The sequence below is a fragment of the Euprymna scolopes genome, chromosome 14 (assembly GCF_053919585.1).
Source record: "Euprymna scolopes isolate OS-2025 chromosome 14, ASM5391958v1, whole genome shotgun sequence".
Lineage (NCBI taxonomy): Eukaryota > Metazoa > Mollusca > Cephalopoda > Sepiida > Sepiolidae > Euprymna > Euprymna scolopes.
The window spans coordinates 159,201,326-159,224,358 of record NC_136495.1 but is presented as its reverse complement, the minus strand read 5'-3'; the positions used below and the strand labels follow the sequence as shown (position 1 = coordinate 159,224,358).

Below are 23,033 nucleotides of genomic sequence, written 5' to 3'. Positions count from 1 at the left end.
TGTGATATATAAAACTTTGGTACATAAATTAATTATTTACTTTTTAATAGACATTTCAAAATGGGATGCGTGAATTATTCGGATTTGGGATTTTTTCTTTACAGCCTTCTTCTCATCTTTATGCTGATCCCGCAGAAAAAGGCATGGTCACATGACCATTTAATTAAAACACACAATTTGTTCAAACTCATCTATAACCCCAGTTCCAACAAAGGAGCCGAAATAAAATAAATAAAATGTCGCATAAGCAATGCTTAATTATATTTTCATAAATTTATGTATCTTTAGTTTTACACACCAAACTTTCTCCGAGTTATATTAATTGCATTAAGATTGCTTTGAGGGCTTTTTCTCAATTTATCTATATAAAAGCGAAAATATTTGTGTGTGTGTGTGTGTGTGTGCGCGCGCACGCGCGCGAGCTCGCACGCAATGTCTTTCCAAGCTTATAACTACTCGAAAAATGTAATTCAAGCTCTTTTTTTTTCAATTAAAGGAGCAAGGACCAAGGTTTCATTAAAAAAATAAAATAAAATAAACAACGTGGTTTAAAAAAAAGTTTTAAACTTTGAACTTTACAGGTAAATTTCTAAGAAACACTACTTTTTTTGTTTTAAATTTGAATATATTATTTATTGACCTGTTCTCTTCAATTTGTGATATATAAAACTTTGGTGAGTAAATTAATTATTTACTTTTTAACAGACACTTGAAAATGGGGGGAGCGTGAATTTAAAAAAAAACCTTTGTCTAAAATATTATATTCGGTTTATTGGAAAGAGCATAAAATTTCACATTGACCCTGAAAATATCGTAAAAATAGAATCAATAAAAAATTTTGATAGATTTTTAAAGTTTAAAAATTGAAAAATATTGAGTTCGTAAAATTCATTACTGTTTTTTAAAAAATAAAAAAAAATATTTCTATTACTTTTAAAACAACTTTAATAGTGTATTTTGGAAGTATAACCCATAATGAAAATAAACAACCCACTTTTAAAAGAGAAATTACTAGTTTTTTATATTTTATTCGCAGTTTCGTGTTAGGGGTGTCAAAAATTCCTAAAAAAAATTCTGATACACCTACCGATGCTTTTCTTGTTTCATAAAACCACATATTTTGAATTTTAGCAATTAACAAAAACATATTTTTCATCATTCACCAATAACAGCTATTGTGGAGGTACATCTGTAGAGGACTAGAATATAAATACCCTCACCACAAAAGAAAATAATGAAACGAATGGAATGAAGGAAACAATAACTCAATTGCGGGATGAAATAAACATGTTTATTTTTTTGTTGACAATAAAATGGTTTAGGTGTAACACGTGTTCATTCAGGTGTTGACGACTACATGCGTGGAAAAGAAAGAAATGATGTCGAGGGCGAGAAACGGCCGTCCCGCACGTAGAAAGGAAAATAGAAAGGGAGTGTTTGCCTCAGCAAAACCGTGCGTTCATGATAGCAGTCGTCCACGTGGAAAAGTCTTCAAACCAAGAGCTATGGACACCGAACTTGCCTGGTTGACGAAACCAGGCAAAAGGGAAGAAAGAGGAAGTTGAATAGTGTTGTGGACTTTTATATCGGGGTGAGTGTTCTGACTGCACATGTTTGGAATTCCTTTCAGGGGAAGTGACGTTTCGCAGTGACTTGTGCGCGTACATGTGTGTGTGTATGAGGATGTGTATATGCGTGCGTGTGTGTGCGTATGTGCGTGCATACATGTGGGTGTGTATATGTGAGGAAAAACATGTTCGAACACATCTGAAGACGGTCAGAGATTATATCGGCTGAAACGTTGTAAGAATAACAACAATTATAAGAATAGTAGTCTGAGCCATCCAAATAATACCAATTATCGGTACTTATCTAAAAAAAAATCAGAACCAGCTGTAAATTTAGTTTCCTAATTGTTCATTGTTCTGTTCCTCTTGTAAAGATTCTTTGATAATACATGAATATTATCCATTGGCAAACATATTTTCTCCTCATTAGTTCTTGAGCAAAGGATTTTCCATTGGATTGGGGGTAACTCTGTAGCTACTAAGAAATATGTGTGTGATCTCTCGTGTAATTCCTTTCTCTTTTAACTTCAAGTGCCTCAAGACATTTTAAAATATCGTTCATCTCGTCTGTTTGATAGTGTGTGAAAGGATGAAGATAACTCGCTAAAAATGTCCGTTAACTCTGCTACCAAATCTGCTCGTTTGGGTAACGTGAAATTCGTATAATGTTGATGTTCTTGTGTTCCAAGTTTTTGAAGTAACAAATCTAATCTCAATGCATTACTATTATCCAAGAATTCATGTTGAAAGGTGTTCTTCCAGCAATTAAATGCTTGTTTCAAATCAGGATTAAATCAGAATTCAGTTGTTATCGGAAGAATTATGATTGAAGCTCTCAAACCCTATTTCGTTAGCATCTCAATTTTTTTGTGCATGCAAAAACTATTTACTTCTCAGAGTTTTATCTAGTGAATAAGGATCCATGACGAAAATAATTAAGTTTTTTTGTTTGTGTACAAAAGAAATTCTTAAAGGAAATGAAAAAATATCCGTTGGATTTTTCCGTTTGTGCAGAGAAAATACTCTAGGGAAAGAGAGAAAATATGTATTTGATTTTTTTAAGGACACCAAATGCTCAGCTATTATTTTTAAATCTGAATTTTCACAGGAAATAAAAGATAGAAAAAATGAAAACATTATAAGCAGCAGCAGCATTATGCATATGTTTGCCAGCCATCTTGGATCTCTTTTCTGTTGAGATATAACAAAGGGGAAATAACTCTCCATTTTTGGTTGAAGTGTATTTCCACTTGTAACACACTGCAACATAACATAAGTTCTATCCTTTAAAAAAAGTCTTATTTTATTTTAGCTGGGGGGGTTAAGCATCCTACTGAAAGCCAAATATTCACCCACTATCTCATAGCTTCCAACTGAGTGATTTTTAAGACTTTAACTCTTTTTAAATCCAATTCGTTGTACCTATTTTGCACTTGAGTAACTGGGTATATTTCCTAGGTAAATTTTGAAATGCTTTTTCAAGAATACTCTATTTTCTTTAATTACTGGAATAAGAAAAATCCTCCTAAGTTTTCAATTTCTTTTCCTCTCGTACAAGACTTTTGTTTTTCGTTATATTTGCCCTTTCAGCTCAGTTTAACTCAGCGTTATAAGGGATACTAACTTCTAAGGTTAGTTTTCTGCACCACATATATCTTATGTAAGACAACACACGCTAACTCAGATATTTCAACTGATAGACATTTTCAAAGGTTCCGTTTGTCTCTTTGCAGGCAATTGTTTGAATATCTCTTGTATTTGATTTACTGGATATATTTGCTAGGTATTTTTTGAAAGTCGTTTTCATGAGTCCAGTTGACCCTAGAAATGATCAAATGATAAATATATTCCTAACAGCACAATATCTTTTCATGTTATGCATTAGGCTTTGGAATTTCGTTCTTTTTCCTCTCAGCTTGTTGAGGACTAATTTCTACTAAGGTTGATTTGCTCTGCTTCTTGTCCTATATGCTTATGTCAGGTTTTATGGCTCCATTTTCTAGGTATGTAGCTGTAGGGATTTCATAGTCATAGTGGATGGTGTCGGATTTATTTTTGAAATGTTCTTTCTAGTATATGTTCCCAGATTTGCTGCTGCATTCAATATTCAACTTTTTACAAATCGTCCATTAGAGATATTAACACACATCCTTGTATTGCATCCTATACTAGTCGTCATCAAGCCTTGATCTTGGGAAGCCATTATAATTATCTTCTGTTCCCAGTATGCGTTCGCATATGTCTATACATATTTTGTTTTTGTGTAAAAGAAGCAGCACATATTTCACAAGAATATGGTTTCTCCCTAGTATGTATTCGCATATGTTGCAACATATTTTCTTTCTGTGTAAAAGAAGAGCCACATAATTCACAAGAATATGGTTTCTCTCCAGTATGTGTTCGCATGTGTGTTAGCATATGTTGTTTCTGTGTAAAAGAGGAGCCACATACTTCACAAAAATATGGCTTCTCGCCAGTATGTGTTCGCATATGAAGTAACAAATTTTGTTTAATTGTAAAAGAAGAGCTACATATTTCGCAGGAATATGGTCTCTCTCCAGTATGTGTTCTCATATGATTTAATATATATCGTTTCTGTGTGAAACAAGAGCCACATATTTCACAAGAATATGGTTTTTTTCCAGGATGTGTTTGCATATGAAGTAACATATTTTGCTTTGTTGTAAAAGAAGAGATGCATACTCCACAATGATATGGTTTATCTCTGTCATGCATTCGCATATGCTGTAACATGCTTTGCTTACTCGTAAAAGAAGAGCTGCATACTTCACAATTAAATGGTTTATCTCCAGTATGAACTTGCATGTGTCGCAACATATTTCCTTTTGTTGTAAAAGAAGAGCTACATACTTCACAGGAATATGGTTTCTCTCCAGTATGTGTTCGCATATGAAGTAAAATACTTTGTTTCTGCGTAAAAGAAGAGCCACACACTTCACAAGAATATGGTTTCTCTCCAGTATGCGTTCGAATGTGTTGCAACAGATTCCGTTTCATTGTAAAAGAAAAGCCACATATTTCACAAGAATATAACTTATCACCAGTATGTATTCGCACATGTTTCAACATATTTTCTTTCAGTGTAAAAGAAGAGCCACATATTTCACAAGAATATGGTTTCTCTCCAGTATGTGTTCGCATATGACGTAACATACTTTGTTTCTGTGTAAAAGAAGAGCCACATACTTCACAAGAATATGGTTTCTCTCCAGTATGTGTCCGCATATGTCGCAACAGATATTGTTTCTGTGTAAAAGAAGAGCCACATACTTCACAAGAATATGGTTTCTCTCTAGAATTTGTTTGCATATGTTCTGACATGTTTGGTTTTAAAAGAAGAGCTGCATACTTCACGAGATAACTGTTTCTCAGGCTGTTTTATTTTCCTTCAACGTTTACAAAAATACCTAGAACTAACACTTGAATTGTAAATGAGATGCATAGAAATGTTCCATGAACATTCTTTACATAACAAATACTGAGTTATTAAAGAATTTTAATATAATTCCCCTCTTCCCAATTGACTATTTAATGTTATACTATATTTTTCTTTTTGGTCTGTTGGATTCCAAAACAACACTCATCTAGTCTGGTAGAGTATCCAGCTTGAGGTAGCAGATAGAAGGTGCACCTTTTCTTGTAAAAGCTAGTGTAGGTGAACCATACAGAGTAAATCTTATTTGTGCTGCACGTACTATGGGATTTTGAATATTTGGTCAGGGTTTACTTCTAAGGAAAAATATCCTCATGTGAGCTTGTCCTGACAAACTCCTGTACAGAGAGACCTTAGACACTCCAGGATAGTGTCTAGTAGCCATTCACGTTCTCTCCAGTAAGTTTTAAAGTACTCCTCCATAGACATTCATGTTCGTGTTTTCTCCAGTAATCATTCAAGTACTCTCCAATAGCCATTAAATTTTTTCCAGTAAAACTTTACTTTTTTAACTGTAATTGATAAAATATATATTAATGGGAGAATATTATGCCATTTGATGTGCCAGCTCACTATTATCTCTATGCATCTGTATTGACAATTTTCTCTCGTTTAATTTGCATTTGTGTCCATTGTATTGCCGTTTGGATATGCTGAAAAATTAAAAACAACAGATAAATTTCATGAAGTAAATATGTTTATGCATGTTCTTTGCAAACAACATGCTTGTAAACATGTTACTATGTAAACAATTTACTAGTTTATAGTCTCCAAGTTATTTTTTTATTAAAAATATATTTTTGTAATTATTTATCAATACAAAGTGGAATATTTTTAAGTAATATAGAACAAAAATTCCACCATATTGTTTATTAATGAGATTCAAAATGTAATTTCTGTTTATAGTTTACAAAAATTCTTTCACAAAATGTTTGTGAAATATCTAAACCTTATTGATGATATATAAAAGAACAATAATAATCCCATTTTGTTTGTAACACAGTGTGACAGTGTTTTTAAGAGGTTAGCGAATTTAGCTTCTATCTTAATGTACACATACTTGAAGATACAAAATTTGATCACTAAAATTACGCACAAATATTAGGTTATAAAATGTAACAAAGTAAAAACATTCATACTTTTCACATGTGTTAAAATATTTTATATATTTAATTGTACCGATTTATTTGAAAATAATCTTCAGTAAAGTAAAAAAGAAGAAAACATTATTTGGAGAAATCATGCAATGTCCCAAATTTACAGTAAACAAATGTTGCAGTTTAAATTCACAAAACAACATTTTGTGGAAGGCTTAAAAATGTATAATAAAATATTTTCAGAAAAAAATCAAAACATCCAAGAAGTTAAAATTTAAAACAAAAACATTAAAAATTTTCAAAAGTATTTTTATGATGCTTTTGGAAAATATTTTTGCGTTTTAATAAAATTTTAAACATCGTTGGGAATGCTTTAAATTTAATGACTCAATTACTTTACTAAAATGTTTTTCTATGTAGAAATATTGAGTAATTTAATGAGACGTGTTTTATTTTCAAATACTTTTAAAATTATATTCCATGTATTTGGTGTTCAATAGGATTTTTTATAAAAGTTATAGCACTTATACAAATATATACAAGTGTTTTAGCATTTATACAAATATATACAAGTGTTTTAGCACTTAGGGGAAGTCGGGGTAAGTTGAGCAAATTTTCCATTTTGGCTCTTCAGAACCCAAACGACTAATTATTTTGCAAAGATGAGTGTATTATTATAAAATTCTTTTATTTGGGAACATTTTGAAACAAGTTGCAGTTTTCTGCTAGTACACCTAAACCGACCATGTGCTTTACAAAAATGCATATCAAATGGCTCAACTTTCCCCGACCATGGGGCAAGTTGATCCAACCTCTGGGGTAAGTTGTGCCACACAGGGGTAAGTTGTGCCATGCAAAAATGTGTTGCAAATAAAGAAAGAACAAGCCTAAAATTGTTGCTGTGGTTATAAAACAAATTATAATAATGAAGTAGAAATGTTAATTACAGCGAATGAACCAGCACAAAATTTGAAACATATATCTGAAAGTAAGTTAATGAAGTTGCCACTGTGACAAGTCACAGCTGAAAACGAGCTGGCTAGAACAACGGACAGAACTGTCAACACTATTTGGCTGTGGCAGCTTGTAAACAACATCTTCTGCATTGAAACCCGCTTCGTCCTTTGGGTTTGGAACAAACACAGGCTTGTCCGTTCCTACCTTCCCAGCAACTTTTTGAAGGAAAACACCTTCAAACTCAAAGTCCTCCCCGTTGAGAGTGTCAACCCGGGCAATATAGTTCACAGTTCGTGATTTGCCAGCACATTTGACAACCACAAAGTCACCTTCGATTATTGGGCTATCCAGATCAATATCACCATCACTATCTGATGACACATCATCAAATTCAAAATCTGAATCATCAGTGTCACTTGAACATGGGGTTTTAGATCTCGAGGGACATGACTTTTTCCCACCAGCATTGAACAAACACTGCTTTGTTTTTGTTAATAGGCTCCTCTTTCTATTTTCAGAAAGGGCTATCAGCTTCTGTCGTTCAGGGCTGTCAGTCAAAATCTTTGAGCTGCCCTTTTTGTGACCACCTCTTCTTGCCTTTCTTGGTGCTGCTTTCGGAAATGGCTGAATTACAGATGGTGAAATGTATGGACGATGCATGACATCATGTCAGCTAGATGAAACACAAGACCCAGATGCGGATGGTTGCATAAGATCATCTTCTTGCTGTTTTTGTGGTCGGACATCATCACTGTGCACGGGCAAGACTGCTCCAGGAACCTCACCTGATGGTCCTGCATCTTCCACAGTAGAATTTGCCTCAAGGCTTTCTGCAGCCACATTTTGCTCACGGTCAGTTGGAAGAGAAGGGGAAAAGTCAATTTCACTAAAGATGTCCCGGTTAAATGGATGAATGCCCGAGGCTTGGAATCCAGCAGCAATGTTCAATGGTGTCATGGCAATCATCTGGGCTTGGTTCACTAGAGCTGGGATTTCATATATTGTTACTGTTTTCCTTGGATTGGATCGTAGCTACCCATCCATGGCTCTGTTGTACGCTGTTTTGAAGGGTCCATACACTGACCGGTCGAGCGGCTGGAGACGATGGGAAGTGTGTGGTTGAATGGTCAGTAAGACAACGCCATGAGATCTTGCTGTGTTCACAATATTCAAAGAAATGTGTGTGTCATGGTTGTCGAGGATTAAGAGGATTTTCTTTCCTGGTGAGCATCTGGTGTGCTTGATGATGTGATTTAAATATTCCACAAACACCTCTTCATTCATCCAGCCACTTCGTGTTGCCCTCCCTATGCACTGTGTTGGTCCACCTCTGATGAAGTGATCTCTGTAGTGGACTCTGGGAAAGATGAACAGAGGAGGCACGACTGATCCAATTGCACTCACAGTGTACACCACCGTTACCAATTCCCCGCGTTCAGCGGAGGTGATTGAACCAACTTGTTTCTTTCCTTTTTCTGTGACAACGGCTCCAGGGTTTTGAACGGTGGTGCACCCAGTCTCATCAACGCTGTAAATGTCACTTGGTGAGAACTTGTACTTGTCCATTATCTGACTCAAGTTGTTGAAAAATTTAACAACAACTGGGCGGTTGAAGGCTGTGGCACGCCTAAAAGATGTTGCTTCTGTCGCTCTAATTGCCAGGTTCCGGCGCTTCTTGAAACCTAACCACCAATCATGTCCTGCTTTTTTCTTACGATCCCAACTTGGTGGCAGATTGAGACAGTTTTTTTTAGCAAACTCATATGTCAGTGTGCGACATCTTCTCAATGACAAACCATGAAACATGTCTGACAATTGTTTCACGTGGTCAGCCAAATCCCTTTCCATTTCAGGACTAAAAACCAATTGCCGTAAGGAAACAGGTGTGTAAGCAGTCCCTGCTGGTTGACTGTCTGTTTGTCCATGTACCGCTTCAGTGTCATTCGATCAATGTTAAAGTCCTTTGCAGCACTCCTCACACTCTGACCTCCAGTAACAGCGGCAGCAGCCCGTTCCATAACGTATGTAGGAGTTTGTCCACGATTTGTCTTTCGCACGTAGTGGTGCATGTCTGGTGGGCTTTTTTCTGTGAAACACACAAAAAAGAAAAATGAAGTTAACACAATAAATCCGATAATGATGCAGAATATTACTAGAGTGAACTAGTTGATTCAGTGGAGTTCCTGACATAAGTCTGGAACATTGAACAATGAATGCCAGAACAGCTGGCATTTGTAGAGAGACATCTGCCTCTCCTGGCATGTTTAGCCAATCAGGTGCCTCCAAATGGAATAACCCACCATGCCTGACTAATTGTAGGCTAGTCCATAATGGTGGAGAGGGGGGTAAGGGCATTCTTGATTCTACAATGATAATAATAATAATGTTAAAAATAATAATGATAATAGTAATAATAAAAATAATTATTAGTATTAGAATAACAAAGCGCCTGTACAGCATGCAAATTCCTATCCAAGCACGGCTTACACATCTTAAACATTTACCAGGTAACCCATAGATCTAATTCTTATACAAGTAGAGCATGTAACTTATACAACATGCATTTTGAATTCACTCTATAACAGGCCTACTGATGTGGTTGCACATTCATCTGTTTCTTGAAAACGTGTAAAAAGACATATGGGGTAAGTTGAGCCAGTGGCACAACTTACCCCATTAGCATTGGCTCAACTTACCCCAGTCTGACCTCATTGAATTGTCTGTTCAAATGCATGCATCTCATGTGTGGTGAATGTAAAAATCTTTTACAGGTATGAAGGCAAGTAATTGAACAAACAACTACCACATATTATATCTAATCAAACTATTACTACACACAAGAAACATACACTCACCTCTGTAACGCTTTATTTTACTTTTTTGGCACGAAATCTGATTTTCTTTTACTGCATCAACCTCTGATATTGGTTCAGCAAAACAAAATGGTGGAGGTTAAAGTCACGTGATCAGTTGTTTATAGATTGCATACAAACTCGGATTGGCTTAGTCAATTGTGGTTAAAAGGAGGTGGCTCAACTTACCCCTATGCTCAACTTACCCCGACTTCCACTATATACAAGTATACAAAATGTTAATATTCATTTGTTTCAATGCTTTTCATATCTTTACCTGATGATGAAAGTTGTCATGCTTTTCATGTGAGTCAAATGCGATTGAAAACAAATTTGTCCCAATACGGCTGACTTAGATACTTGATGATGGATATACAAAGTCCGCACTACTGGCATAAATTATCCATCTGATGTAAACAAAATAAAATCAACTGCACAATATATAATGGCTATGGTAACTGTGATAAAAACGAGTAGTTGTTTACACTCTTCCAATTTGAATATGGCAATGAATACCTTCTTTCAAGTTATGTAAGAGCCAATTTCTTTAAATCTTTGTGAATATTGCTTAGAATGGTAATAGGTATTTCTTATCTAATCCGAATGTAATTCTACAAATAATGAGGTCTATTATATCCATAACATTATAATCAATCAAATCAAGAAAGAAATATCACATTTGAAAACAACATTTCCAAATTCCTGTTGCACTTTCATTAGGTGTTTGGATTGGGGGAGTGGTCTTGTAATTGGAGTTTCCCATGTTTGAAATGAGCTTTCAAACTTTTCAAGCATTATTACGAGGAGAAAGAGGTTTTCTCATCTGAGAAAACTTAGTGCAAATCACCCAGTCTGATTATCCGTCGGCATACTAAGCCAAAGGCAAATGTATTGTCAGGATAAGCTGATTGGCTGGATAATCCCCCACTGATATATGTCAATGGAGACTATCAATAGAGTACGCTGGATTAATCTATGCAATAGATGATAGTGATTAGACTCTTGCAAATGTTCCACTAAGCAATTAATAGGGAGGCAAAGCGTGTGTTTTAGATATGTGCCCTTGTCAGTGACTGTATGAGCTGTCAAATATGAGTCTATGAGAATACCGGCATTTCTGAAATTAAATGGAAAGATACTTCAAGATTGCTGCTTAGTAGTAAGAAAAATGCAATTATAATCTTTTGATTGCGTTTGTCCATGAAGCTTCAATCTTCAGTTTAAATTAAGAATACAATTGTGTATTATTTCAGGTCTACTTAACTATTGTTGACTAAACATTGACAAGCTGTGGACAAAAAAAAATGATTTTGTTCGATATTCTGCATAGTTTGGTGAAATTGTGTAAAAATCCCAACAGGAAATTTCTATCATATCTGAAAGTGACACAATGTTCAACGACCGAAATTGGAGATGCACCCCTGTACAACTCATGCTCTCTAGCAATCCAAGCTATGACAACAAGGCCATTGTCTGCACCTTCAAAATGCATCGATGGAGTTCCACAAATAACAGGGGCATGTCCACGGTAATAAAAACAAAGTTTTCGGCCTTGGTCATGGTCTTTGGTGTCATGCCACTTCACATCTTTCAAGTCGTCTTTAAAGTTAACACTAAAGTATACCTGGATGTGCTTCGTTTGGTCATACATCGAGAACATCACCAATATGACCTCACACAACACTAAAGCTAGACTGATCGCCGCCATCTGCTGAGCTCCTGCCAGCACTTGTGAAAAAGGCACGCTCCCAGTGCCAGACCCATATCGAGGTGGTGCTTTATGCTGAAGGCAGCTACAATGAATATATGTCAGCTCTACTACATAATCAAGTTACCTGAATTGATTTTCCCATGAAAGTTTTAGAATAAAGCTGTAATGTTGTTTGCTTAAGTTCCACCCTCTCTATATATATAGGAATAATTGAGAATAACACTCAAGATGAGAAGAATACAAATGATATAAATTATCATATCTCACAAAATCTGAAACAATATTCTATTTGGAATACGTGTATTTTGTAATTTTTATATAATTTTACAGAGAATGTTGTTTTGAATACAAGTTGATACATAAAATATCTATTAAAATTTATAACTTACTTTTAAATTATTTTCATTTCTTGGCCGATACTTTTCTTGAAAACAATTTTTTTCAAACTTTCTGCTTTTTATTTTCAAAATTACCACTGTATTAATTTTGGAGCAAGACATTCATAAAGGATGTGATGTACATTTTAACTGACCAAACAGAAATCTGCAATTCAACATAAAATAAAATCATTAGAGAAATAATGAATACTAATTGTTTTTACAAAAAGGGATAATTATAATTACCTATTATTTCAAACTTAATATGTTTGTTTTCGTTAAATGTCACAAATGTTTGAGAATTTTGGCGATAGAGATAGGCAGTTCAGACTTCCTTGTAAAAATAATAAAGCAAGTAATTTTGGTTTTACATATTAAAAACGTCAGTTATTTAAATCTCTCATTGGTAAAAATGTATAAATAGAATTCTATTTTTTAAATATTTTTTAATGTTAAGAACTCAAAAGAAACCATAAAGAATAAGATCACAATAGAAGGAACAGAGTCACAGTGGTTTCAGAGTAAATGATTACTATTATTGTAAGAAGTAAGCTGGGCCTACCTCAATGCTTTTTCGAGGCGCACATTCAGGACAATACCACTTCTGCCTCTGAGGTGGAGGCTCATTCAAAATGGTACCACTCGTACATGAGGTCACAACCCATCATATTTAGATCTCCTTGGGGAGATTTACATGCTAAGCCAAGCCAAATTTTATCCTCATCTCTGGAGGAGCCAGGCAGATTAGTATCATCATTAAAATTCGTCAAAGTAATGGGGTCTCACTCACGAGGTTAGGTGCAATAGAAAATTCCAATGGGCAAAGATGTTTCAATGAATGAACTTGCACAGGACCGTAACTCTGTTTGATGCAAACTGATCTGACAATACCGTCATCCCCTTTAACAATTCCACCACGGTTCCTAGTATCCGAAGAGGTCTAGGTTTGAGGAGACTCTTTACAATAACTACATCATTAATCTTGTCGATTTTTAAATGGTACTGTAGAGAATCCGAAAGATATTTCTCTAAGACTCAGGATATATTCTTGGTTCGAGACCTGCTAAAACACCTTCACCCAAACGTTTCTTTCCTCCAAGTGCAATAGTAACCCAGAGTTCTTATTGGGTTTCAGGAACATATTAGGAGTAATGGCCTCTAATTTTCTGTTTGCTGCTTCACGGTAAGTCAAAGGACAAATGTTTACTGCTCTCTTGATATCTGATATGATAGTCAGAAAAGTAAAGTAGCTCACACGACATCCTTGTAGAGGAAAGTCTTTATCGTTTGGATGCATCTCTCCCAAACCATGGAGAAAAGAGTGGAATAGTCTTGAGTTTGAGATGGCAGACACCAATTTGATATTCATAGTATACAGAAAGACGACTGAATAATTTGCTAATGCTTAGGAATGGCTTAACATTGTTACAATATAAGACGGAAGGAACATCATAGGGGTTAATAAAGCAAACCAATGCTTGAAAGAAAGACAAAATGCCTAGATTGGATATCACTTCCATATGAACCACTCATACATTTAGGCAGGTGAAGAGGAGTAAGTACATTTTTTCTGTGAAGTTCCTTTTTTAACCCAGAAGTGTCCGGAGAAGTCCATCTCTATGTTCTTAAAAGGAACCTCAAATTCCACACAAGAAAGGAGCAGGTTGGAAACATTGGGAGGCAGTACTAGTCTGGCATTAAATCTGCATAAGGTGCAGGATGCCAGAGCTTTCCTTAAACCTTTATATCTGTTTCTTCTTATTATTGAACTGTTAGGTGAAAATACAGAATAATTGCAAACACCCTCCCATTTTATGAATGGAATAATATTATTTCAGCACGGTAACATAAGTGCATAAGTATCGAAAGTTTTTGTGTATAAAAATAAATGAAAAACACGTTTGCACGGGATAGGAATGTTTAAATAATAAGACGTCCAAAAATGTTATAATATGTATAAAAATGATATTCTGTTACTGGGACATTCCATGCCAAATCATCCAGTAAAAGATTGAAATTTCACCCACCCCCCTCAGAATTCTTTTATCCTTTTGACCCCTGTAAGATATGCATAAGTTTTGATGAACCACGAAATTTCAGACCCAGCAATCAATGGGAACCATGCTTTTGAGCCCAGCCCAAATAAGGTCCAGATACTGAAAAAGGACTGTTGCGACGCATCGTTATGGGACTACCCAACACTACAAAATTGTAAATTTTTGAAAAAGTATTTAGTTTCTGGCCTAAACAATTGCACCTAGCCGGTTTTTTTTACCGAGAAATCTGAAAATCAACCGTAGAAAGCCAGGGGAGTTCATCTTGTGGGACTTCTTTGCCTATTTATATGCCAAGACAGCTTTTGTAGGAACCCTCAAAAGGGCATAACTTTGGGGGTCAAGAAAAGTCAACTCTAGGGGGGGGTCAGAGGTGATATCTGTTTTAATATTTAGAAAGCCAAACGATAGAACTTTCAGAATATATATAGGTTCATACTTGGTATTTTATTCCTTCACATTGAAATTTAATGCCGAAAGTTTACAATTAAAAAAAATTTGTACTTGAAAATACTAAATTTTTGTTTAATGTTGATAAATATAAGAAAGTTTTATGGCTGCCTGGGTTTTATTTATCTTATGACTTTATATTTCAGTGGTTCAATTCTCTTACTCTTAGACAAAATTTCAATGTTTTTCTTCATTTTTATGACTGAATTTGAATACCTGATTAAAGTTATGTGAAACCTTGTCCAAAAGATACCAAACAAGCAGTGCATGCGTAGTTTCCCACCATGAGTGCACACTGTTTTTTGAAAAATAACCAAGTCACGGTTTGACATTCCTCAAAGCATAAGCCCCTCTCAATAAATCGGGGGACTAACAAGTCTACTTCATATCTGGAAAAATCTTGTAAAGAATAATGAAATAAAATAATGAACACAAAAGAATAATGAACAGCAAACTAAATTGTTTCTAAATGCATTGTTTATATGGGTAAAATGGTTTTCTAGGCCAGAAACTAAATACGTTTCAAAACCTTTACAATTTTGTTACAATGGGTAATCCTGTCATGATGCGTTGCGAGAGTCCTTTTTCGGTGTCTTGGCCTTATTTTGGTTGGGCTCAAAAACAGGGTTCCCATTGATTGCTGGATCTGAGATTTGGTGGCTCATCATAACTTATGTATATCATACATTTCTCTTTAAGGTGTACTATGTTTTCTTGTTCCACCTTATGTCTCATTTTGCCATGCTCCAAAGTTACACTTTCCTCTATACAAAGGTATTTGTATGTGGCATCCTCGCCTAGGTCTTCACTAAAACCATCATTGAACTGAAGATATTGTTTTTTCTCTTTTTATTTTGTATTTGGTGCATTTGTCAAAGCCAATCTTCAGTGAGTTCTCATATATTTGACTAAATCTGGTTTTCAAGAACAGGAATATCCACACACTTCACAAGAATGTGGTTTTCCCTTATTTTTTTATTTAACTTTAATAAGTTTAAAGAGATCAAGGGGCTCCCTCATTGAGCTAACACTTAATTCTGTTATGATTTAAATTTATATCCGAGGGCTCTTTTAAGAATAGATGTTGTTCCCTTTATGGCTGTTATTTGTATTTCGTTACAGCTTGATCTTCCAGGGATTGCTTCTAAGTATTTCTCAAGATTCTTTTTTATTAAGTCAGTTGCTCCTATCACAACCGGTATAATGTTCATTTCTTTCAGAGACCATGTCGTTTTTAGATCATTTTTTAGGTCCTGATATTTTGTTATCTTTTCCCATTCTATTAAGGCCACAATCATTTGGGACTGTGACATCGATAATGGGTGCAGTTTTTTCGGGCACGTTTCCATTTGATGTTATCGGTGGTGATTCATGTTCCCAGATGTTCGACGACCTAGTTGCATCTCTCCACAGATCTTTTTTTGTTGACCAGCGATTTTCTTAAATCCATTTGTGAGTAAGCCTTGATTCTATTACAGTTTAAATTTATATCCGAGGGCTCTTTTAAGAATAGATACTGTGCCCTTTATGGGTGCTATCTGTATTTCCTTACAGCTTGGTTTTCCAGGGATTGCTTCTAAGTATTTCTCAAGATTCTTTTTTATTAGGCCCGTTGCTCCCGTCACAACTAGTATAATGTTTATTTCTTTTAGAGACCATTTTGTTTTTAGATCATTTTTTAAGTCCTGATATTTTATCTTTTCCTGTTCTGCTCTATTAAGACCAAAGTCGTTTGGAACTGTGACGTCGATAATGAGTGCAGTCCTTTCGGGCTTGTTCCATATTACTATATATGGCTTGATGGCCTTGTCTTTTATGTATCTGCCTGCCTGTATGTCTTTGTTGTAGAACACTGTCACTTTTCCATTTGATGTTATCAGTGGTGGTTCATGTTCCCAGATGTTCGACGACCTATCTAGTTGCATCTCTCCACAGATCTTCCAGTGTAAGTATCTACACAATTTATTGTGGTGGACAGTGTAATGACCATCAGCTAGAAGAATCTTGCATCCAGACATTAGGTGGCTTGGGCTTTTAACAGCTGAGTGACAGAATCTGAATTGGTCGTTTTTTTGTAGACCAGCCATTTTCTTAAATCTATTTGTGAGTAAGACTTGGTCTTGTGCAGCTATAATTAATCGTTCTTCATCAAATGGAAATTTGTCACTTTTAAGCCATTGTAGTGAAGCCTCCTTGTCAATGTAGCTCTGGTTTAGTTCTTCCATGAACCTGCCTGCTCTCTTATGTTGTTGCCATCCTTCTAGTCTTGTCTTCAGTTCCCTTTCTGTATACTCCTCTCTCTTCTTTCGGGCGATTAGGGTTGCTGAGGTGTCATATTCTTCTATTGTGTTATCCAGTGTGTTACCACTGAAATTTTCGCCAAGCTTTGTAGTTGACGTCTGCTGAGGCAAAAATTTAGTGTGATATTCATTCACCATTTTTATTTTGGGGTCAGAAGAACATTTGATATATTGGCCTCAGTGTAAGTTCTAATTAATGTTGATTTTTGATATTGGAATATCCACACACTTCACATGAATATGACTTTTCACTTTTTTGTTTTATTTTCCTTCCGTTGAAGTCCTCAGAAATCAAGGGGGCCACTAGCTGGGGCTAACACTTGAACTCTATATGAGATACATCGATATTCGAGTGTTACATTAAAGTTCTTTATCTCTAAAACACTAAGTTAGTAAAGAAATTGAGAACAATTTTCTCTCCTCAATTAACCATTTTTTATGTTGTAGAATATCTTTTGTTTTGGTATCTTAGTGTTACTGGATCCCAGGACAAGAATTTATCGAGTCTGGTGGAGTATCCAACTTCGTGCTATTACTTGAAGTAACATCACTCGGAGAAGGTGCAGCATTTCTCGTAAAAGCTAATGTAAGCCATCGTGAGGAGATCTTATTTGGGCAGAGAATACTGAATGTGATTTTGAATATTTGATCAGAGTTTACTTTTAGATAAAAGTATCCTCATGCCAGATTGTTCTGACAAACGCCTGTACAGAGAGACCTTAGATACTCGAGGAAAGCGCAGTGTGAGTTCTAATATGTTTCACTAAATCTGATTTTTGAGAACAAGAATATCCACACACTTCACAAGAATGTGGTTTTTTTCTCAATCTCTTGCATTTTTTATGCAAGTTGTTATAAACATTTGGTATTTTATCCTTACTTTTTTATACATCACAAACTTTGAAGAAAATTTTATTTTATGAAAAATTAAAAGTTATCTACTCTACAAGAATCTAACACTTATCTGGTGTTCATTCTTTTATGCATATTATTACTGCTATGGTTTCATGTAATGCATAAAATATTGTGTTTTTTTTTTCAAAATACTCATGCTTTCTTTGAATTGATGATTCGATCTTTGCATGTTTTTACCAAAAGCACAAACTTTTTGCAATTTTCGATTGGGCTTCCTAATATGTTTGAACTTATTTGAACATTAAACACATATTTCACAAAAGTTGATATGACATACGATATTTTCCCCACTATTTCACAAAATCTGTTCAATCATATCCAGTATTATGAATCTTCTTACAGATTTCACTATTCAAAGAAAAAGAGGATCCATTAAAATTTAAATTTTACTTAGCATTTATTTGATTTCATCATCGTGAAAAAAGAAATAGTGACATATATACGAGTTCTCATGTAATGTTGAGCTTGTTTTAAAAATAGAAAATTTCTATAGCTTCATCAAAAAAGTTTTTACTGCATGCATTTGTTTCTACCTTCATCAAGCACACACATAGTCGATAGAGGAATATGTAAAATTATTAAAACTACCAACAATATTTTCTTAAAAGGAGTTAATCTTTTGCCCACAATGTCACTAATATGGTTAGGCTTTCCTAACTTTTAAAGACAATTACTGAAATCTATACATCTAAAAATCTCACATTAGCACATGCACTGAGTAATGTGGCTACATCTATGCTGGATTACCTCTCACAACTATCTTCATCTTAGATAAGATTTAGAAAGTGTTCAAATCTAACAAGTCTCGCAGCAATGTTTATGCTCAACCCTGTCTCCCATATCTAATATGTTGCATCCCTATGTTTTTATAAATAATTTAATTGACTGTTCTCGAATGAACTCATAGCAATTATACACCTCGACATACTCCGAACACACCTGACAAATAGCAATATTTGACCCCTGCTCTGTTTGTCTCGAGATGCGAGAAAGCCTTATACCTTAATAGTATTCTCCCTCAGATTGCTATACTTTAGAATTTACTCAGTTTCCATGTAAATATGCGTTCATCCCTAAATCATATGAACGTAAAAATTATTTATAATCACAGGTATTTAATTGATCAGCGTGTTGAACGTTTGATATTTAAATATTTGTAAGATACTAATAATTACTATAAACAGATATTAAACATCTAGCCTAACATTTAAGCTTACCATGCTACTTAGGTTTTAACCAAACATTTTATGACAGCACAACTGATGCATGTCGGATGATGCTGGCATATTTTTTGCTTGGGACAACCGCATTTTCTATTTCGTTTCATATATTTCGAAATTTATCAATTCTATCATTCCAAGCTAATGATGTTTAGGGAAACTGTCCGTTTACCTCTAATTCAGCTGAACTTTAAAATCATTTATAACCACAGGTGTTTAACTGATCAAGGTGTTAATAGGTTATCTTTAAATATTGGTACAATGATAAATTTTTAATGTGTTGTCTTTTAATATCGGTAGGATTTTAATTTTTAAATTACTAAAAACTTATAATAAACACTTAACCGTATTTCTTTGGAAGTAAGGTATTAATTTTATCTTTTTTCCAGTGTTTAGTTGTTATTGATTTAACTTGTTTTACGTTTTTATAAACATCCAATGATTAACGTATCTTATAATTGACTTAATTCTTGTTTGAAAATGTAACCAAACATTTTATAGAACATACAAATAACACATTCATATTTATCAAAACTATTATTTTAAACTTACTCAGTTGTTATATATATTTAATCATAAAAGTAATTCATTCTTTTATTTTTAAATGTTTTTTTTCTATTTTTTAATCTAAAGTTTTTAATACATTTCTCAGTAGATTTGAACCATGCATTTCTTTTAATCAAGAAATCATATTGCTTGCTTTTAATCCGCTTCAATGAAATTAATTAAACAATTAGCTTTTACTTTAGACGGAAGTTTAATGGGTGTATGAAAGTTGCAAGCGGTTGCCTGTTATAGGTATATTTCCGATGACTTTAGGTTTTGCAGCTCTTAGAAAGTGTCGACGTCCTCCTACACACACTGCCTCCATTCCTAAATGGTCACTCATCTAGTACTTACCAGGCTCAACGTTTCTTAACTTTACTGATGCAATGCATTATGCAGACAAGTTATGAAGACACAATGTTTCATGTTTTTCTGTATATCCAATATTCACCATATCCCATAATTGACTTAACTCTCGTTCGAAAATATAACTAAACATTTTATGAAAATGTGACTAACACATTCATATTTATTAAAACTATTATTTTGAACTGGCTTATATTACACATATTAAATAATAAAATTGTGAAAATTTGAATTCATTCTTTTATTTTCTTTCTATTTTTTAAACTAAAGTTTTTTATACATTTCTCAGTAGATTTGAATCGTGTATTTCTTTTAATCAAGGAATTATTTTGCTTTCTTTATATCCGCTTCAATGGGATTAATTAAACTGTTAACTTTTACTTTAGATGGCAGTTTCATGGAAGTAGGGTTTTGCAGCTTTTTCAAAGTATTGACGTCCTTCTACATACAGCACCTATTTTCCTTAATGGCCAAGCAAGCTGGTGCTAGTTCCAGAACAGCTGTCAGGTATCTTGAAAAGCTGGTCTACTATGATATAGCTGCAAAAAAGAAATCTTTTCTTCGTTCTGCCAATATCAAGTGCAGAAAACATCGGGCTCATCAGATGGCGGAGAAACTTATGACCTTTTAGACCAATGTCATTTTCTCTGATGAGTCACGATTTGCATTATTTCCCAACAGTAGAAGAGTATGAGTATGGAGGCTTCTTCAGCAAAAGTGTTTTACTTAAAAATCTGCAGCCAACGCTGAAACATGGGGGCTCCCCAGTTATGGTATGGGATGTAATTTGGGTTGATGGTCGCTCAGTCCTGTTGGAGTTAGAAGGAAACATCAATTTTACTAATTATGTTTCGATACTACATGTAGGACTCCTACTAATATCCTCAAGTGGTAAAATTAACCAAGTTAACTCCTTACTTATAGAAGACCGAGCTCCTTGTCACTCTGCTAGGGCGTAATAACATTGGTTGAGCCAAAATAGGATTAATAAATTCCATGGTCAAGTCAGTCCCTGGATATGAAACCAATTGAAAATATTTGCGGCATATTAGACCGAAACTTTCGCAAAAAGAAAAGGAAGCCATCTTCTAAACATGAACTTTTAGCATTAATGCATCAGACATGGCAGGAAATTCCTCAAGATGATATTTGTCAACTAGCATTAATAACATCAAAGAGAATGTCTACCAAGTATTAGTTATTAAATCTATGACCGTCTATTTTTTTTGTTTTATAAATAAATGTTATTGAAATAAACTGTTTTTATGACTGCTTGTTCTTTTCTTTTATGTCTGTGTACATATCTGCTATTATTTACAATTTATTTACTTTTATGACATCACTGCTATATTATGTTCAAATCAATGTTCGCTATTCCTATTTTGGGCCAAGAATTTTCCTTGGTTTATTAAAATTGAAAATAGTTAAAAGAAACCATTTCAATTATAATAAATATATTTGTGATAAAAACATAAACTTTCCAGTGGAAGATATTTTCAAAATTCATCCTTATACAAAGCTTATTATTAACCTAAAGTTGCAATCATCAGTCATTATGATAATGACTGATGATTGCAAATCCACAAACTTGCTATGCTTGGCTATCTCTAGTTTCCGTAATAGTAAACGAACCTTCTTTCTGACATGAACATTGTTTGTAGTCGATACTAAAAAAAATCTTCATACCGACGAAAATAAGGTTAAAATGATTTATCTTCATAGCAGAAATTGTTAATCGCATTAAATATTAAGTTTTACAAAAATGAAGCATTATTATCAGTGGATGCATTGTTTTTATGGCTTGTAAAACACCTCGTACGACATTGCAATATCTGGATGGCCTTGTATCTTCTCACCTGTATGCCTTTGTCATAGAACACTTTTCCGTTTGATGTTATTGGTGGTGGTTCGTGTTCCCAAATGTTCGTTGATCTGTCAAGTTGACTCTCTCCACAGATTATTCAATGGAAGTATTTACATACTTTGTTGTGACAAGCAGTGTAAAGGCCATCTGCCAATAAGATTGGGCATGCAGACATTAGGTGGCTTGGGCTTTCAATCGCCAAGTGGCAGAACCTGCATTGGCCATCTGCTTGTAGGCCAGACACTTTTTAACCGATTTGTGAGTAAGCCCTGATCTTGACTGGCTATAATGAGTCTTTCTTCAAAGAAGTCTCCCGCTCTTGAACCATTGGAGTGAAGCATTCCTGTCTATATACTCTTGGTTAAGCTCCTCCAGGAACTTTCCTGCTCTTTTATGTTGTTCCCATCCTTGTATGCTTGTGTCTATCCCGATTCCGTGTATTTCTTTTTTTTTGTTGCAATCTGTGTTGCTGGTTCATCATATACCTTGGCAGTATTTTCCAGTATGACAAAAGTTTTCAGCAAGCTTTGTGATTGAGGTTTGTATGGGCAGATGTTCATGGTGGTCCCTCACTATTTCTACTGTCATATCTGCTGAGCTTTTAACATACTGTCCGATGCTTACTATGGTGGCTAGATGTGCATAGTTTCTCCAGGGTAAGTTGTTATATGTTTCACAAAATGAGATTTTTAAGGGATATTCACACACTTCACAGGATTCATTGATTTTTTAGATCAAATATATCCACTAATTTCAGAGGAATGTGGCTTTTCCTTGGTGTGAGTTTTCATATGTCTCACTAACGTTGATTTTTCAGAACAAGAATATTCACAGAATTCACAAGAATGTGGTTTTTCCCCAGTATGAGTTCTTATATGTCTCACTAACTTTGATTTAACAGAACAAGAATATCCACAAACTTCACAAAAATGTGGCTTTTCTCCGGTATGTGTTCTTACATGTTTCACTAAATCTGATTTTCGAGAACAAGAATATCCACACACTTCACAAAAATGTGGCTTTTCCCCGGTGTGGGTTCTTATATGTACCACTAAATTTGATTTTTCAGAACAAGAATATCCACACACTTCACAAGAATGTGGTCTTTCCCCAGTGTGAGTTCTCATATGTCCGAGTAACTTTGATTTCACAAAACTAGAATATCCACACACTTCACAAGAATGTGGCTTTTCACCAGTGTGAGTTCTCATATGTTTCACTAAAGTTAATTTTTTGACACAAGAATATTCACACACTTCACAAGAGTGCAGCGTTTCCCGACTGTGATTTTTCAAATGTGAC

The 23,033-nt window shown here is 34.6% G+C and overlaps 1 long non-coding RNA gene across 1 annotated transcript in view; it reads right to left on the bottom strand.

Annotated features, from left to right (window-relative positions):
• Positions 1–1,292: 1,292 nt before the first annotated feature.
• LOC145293313 (uncharacterized) overlaps positions 1,293–23,033 on the bottom strand; it is a 32,109-nt gene continuing 10,368 nt past the window's right edge. The window contains exons 2-3 of the long non-coding RNA XR_013869711.1: positions 12,029–12,182; positions 1,293–5,675 (exon numbers count right to left, since the gene is read on the bottom strand). This is a non-coding gene — a long non-coding RNA (uncharacterized LOC145293313). The remainder of the gene's footprint in view (positions 5,676–12,028; positions 12,183–23,033) is intronic.